Source organism: Homalodisca vitripennis, unplaced genomic scaffold (assembly GCF_021130785.1).
Source record: "Homalodisca vitripennis isolate AUS2020 unplaced genomic scaffold, UT_GWSS_2.1 ScUCBcl_2345;HRSCAF=7006, whole genome shotgun sequence".
Lineage (NCBI taxonomy): Eukaryota > Metazoa > Arthropoda > Insecta > Hemiptera > Cicadellidae > Homalodisca > Homalodisca vitripennis.
In genome coordinates this window covers 38240-42281 of record NW_025778463.1, presented here as the reverse complement: position 1 = coordinate 42281, position 4042 = coordinate 38240, and positions in this window count along the sequence as shown.

Sequence of the window (4042 nt, the reverse complement as noted above, 5' to 3'; positions counted from 1 at the left end):
TACCTTAGCGTCTTTGAGTAACAGCCTATGATAACCCGAAAGACTCTCGTTGAAATAAACTCCGCTGATTCTTGCTTTTCTCCCACTGTGCAGCCACTTGTCTCTTATAGTCTTTGAATGAACATGAATTACATAACCTTTTAAATACTGCTTTACCTCATTATTTAGCTTCTGTATATATATTTATTTATGATCATATTTTAAGACATTATTGATCTATGATTATTGTTATCTACAAAATATCAGTAGCTAACGTTTTAAATAAATGTAATAAAATACAATCAGAATGCAATAAGATGTTATTGCTCAATGTGTGTTCTTTAAAGATAAAGTGAATGCAAAAGTTTCTAAATGAGTACAGAAGAAATAAATTTGATTAGTAGTAAGTCGAGATGTAACGCCTTAGTTACAGCAATTTACATGATTGTTATCGTTGTTCCTTTAGCAAACATGTACTTTTGTTTACTTCGTAATTCTGGAACTTAACGATTAAGTTTATTCAGATTTGTCATTGTTACGTGTATTGTCTTCAAGTGGAATCGTAATATAGAACATTTTATAGACTAATGATATTGAGATACTCAATAATATTTGCCATTATTATGTGTACTGGCTTCAAGTGGAATCATAATATAGAACATTTTATAGACTATATGATATTGAGATACTCAATAAGATTTGTCATTTTTATGTCTATTGTCTTGAAGTGGAATCATAATGAACATTTTATAGACTATATGATATTGATATACTCAACATTGTCATTTTTATTTGTATTGTCTTCAAGTGGAATCATAATGAACATTTTATAGACTATATGATATTGAGATACTCAATAAGATTTGTCATTGTTATGTGTATTGTCTTCAAGTGAAATCATAATATAGAACACGTTATAAACTATATAATATTGAGATACTCAATACAGAGCATTTTGTAACTGCATATATAGGAGGTATAATGTGTGGAGTCATGTATATATAGAGTGGTTAACAAAGGATACATTACTTGAGGTTTTGTTGCAACACGAACGGTTTGATCAAGTTCTATGAGAAGTTACAAATATTGATTAATGCTTATGACTTCTGTTATCTTTAAATTAACGTTTTACATGATACATATACTGTAGTTCTTCCTCCAAACTATTGCACTAGAGATAGAATTCTATCTTAAACCGATCCGCTTTCACGAGTAATGTAAGAATTGACGTGTAGATAGTTTGATACGTTCATTTTTGAATATAATTCAATAGCAATAAATAATTAGGCAGTAAATGTTTTCTTTAAAAAATTATTAAATTATTAAGCCTGTCTAAAAACTACATAATATATTTATACATTGAAAGAAGGCTTTCAAGATCGTGTCCTATTACGTCGGGTTTGAAGTATTATGTATTAGGTAATACGATGATATTTTTTCTCAAAGACATGACTTACATTATACAACTTATTGAAAATTTGCTTTCAATCAAATCACAATTATGGTTAATATAATGTAAAAATTGTATAAATAGTTGTGTTAGCGAAATAAAATATAAAATGTTTACGTGTCTTTTTATTATTAGCTTCATATTTCTTAAAATGGCAGCCTTGTCGATCGGGTTATGACGCTTATTTATCAACTTATTAATCAAGAACCACTTTTATATCAAATTCTCACATTCTCTGGATATGAATTCAAATAAACAACTATAGATATGGATAGTAAAGTAAGGCACATGAGGCAATTTAATAAGATATATTTAATCAAAGAGTGTATCATGTTTTCCCACTCGTAATGAAATTTTGTAGAAAATTTGCATTGTGTAATTGAAATGTTCACACCCTAGATGCAGTACACTGATTTGGGGAATCTAATATATGAGAATAAATGGATTATGTTTAATTACACAGTTCTATTAAGCTATTTTTACCTTATCATTTCATATACTAATGAAAATACACTATTCTAACCAAAGAAATACCTTTGTCTAAACAGTCAGCTTCACTTTCACAAATACTTATAGTCTATGTATTGGTCGCGTGTTGTTATTTGTAAACATTGCAGATTGTCTAACGATCATTTAGGTATCCCCACGTAAAATAAGTTACTGTGCAAAACGTCGGGTTTCTATATAACTATACCACAATTTATCATGCTATCTTTTATGTTTATTTTTAAAACTGATATTTTATTACAGTTCTAAATATCAGTATATAATGTCTAAATCCATTGAAATACTTCACGTTCCAGGAAGAAATACTAATATGACTGAAATTAAAGCTTAGATATCTTGAGGTTAATATTAAACTGAGAAAGTTTAACTACGTAGGTAAATCTAATGTAAATGTTTATAGGAGTTTAGTAAAGTTGGCTGGAGAAAGTTCTAAATTCTCTCTCGTGTTAACTTTGACCACTAACTTGATCTTGATTTAGATTCACTAATGAAACACTGTTCGCTATTAATTATATTAAAATAGTTTTAGCAAATGGGTAATCTAAAGTAAATTAGTTATATACTCTCAACTGTCTGAGAAAACAATTGTGATCTTTTTTATTACATTAAGAGAAGACTCTCTATAGGAAGTTAAGGTATATACATTAAGCAATGTTATTCACGAATTAAAAATCATATTATGACATTAATATAAATTTCTTTAGCTACTTTTAATGTGGAAAAGTTAGAAAAGTTCCTTGCTCAAAAAATGAAATTTCTTCACCCCACACTTGCTGAAACCATGTAAAATAACATTTTTGTCATATATTTAGTAAAAATTAAACTGTGATTTATGCTAAATAAATTAATATTATTTCATTTCATGTAAAATCAATGTAAAACTGACCCTGTAAAAACATTGCCATTAATAATAAAACCACATTTAAATAAAATAAATTTTCTCTGCGTTTTAGATAGGTACACTAAATAAGATTCCTAAATCATTATAAATACTAAATCTATTTAATTTTCAAGTACATTCTAATTTATTAAGAAACATAAATCTAAATTTAGTAAGTGCATGTACGGTTGAGTTAAATAATACCCGTCCAATTGTTAGAGGTGTATGCTTATATATCTTAAATATTTACATATTAAATAAATGTCTGTTAGAACAATAATTTGAAAAAAATACTGATGTGTTCCATTAACACAAGATACTGTACAAATACAATACGTAATAATGAAATGAAATGATATATTTCTTTATTTGAGGCGAAATTAGGGCCTCATGGCCCTTTATTACATTTTAGCTCATATACAAACTAGAACAAAATATTTTTATTTTTAAACAATAATAAAACTAAATATTGTATTGTGAACATTTTCAACATGAACAAAAAGTACAACTTTATTTAAGAATATAAAATAAAAAATGTATAACGATAAAAAGGTATATAACCATATTTATAATCACATACTCACACGCAAAATAATAACATGTACTTGTATATAAAGAATATAAGAAACACATCTCACACTCTCTACTCATGCCAGTGCAACCGCAGCGAAGAGACCTATGCCGACCCCGCCCCAACCATCCGCCCCAGATAGTGCTCTCTCAGCGACGCCACGAACCGAGGACGACTCTCCAAGGATGTTATACTACGAGGAAGGGAATTCCACAGACGACATGCCGTTACTACAAAAGACTTAATGTCCTGCTACATACATATACAGTGCATCATAATGTACACATTAGTATTATGGCATCGGAACTTTAAACTTGATACTCGATTATTTCAATTCAATAAAAAAGAGTTACATAATTTTAATAACAGGTTCAAGATTATAATGTTTCATAAATATGTATTTTATAAAGATAATAATTTCAACATACATTGTGGAGTTTCACATGTTCTACTCAATTATTTGGACTCACCTATACTATATAAAAGACAAACGTATTGCTACATATGAATAGAAATCAGTATGGTGTTTCTATGGTTTCTTAATCCCAATTTTAATTTAATTCGCTACTCTTTTCATTTTAAACAGTTTTATGTTAATAGTATGTTCAATGGTTTTCGTTTATGAAATCAATAGCTTAAATGGAGGTCAACCTAA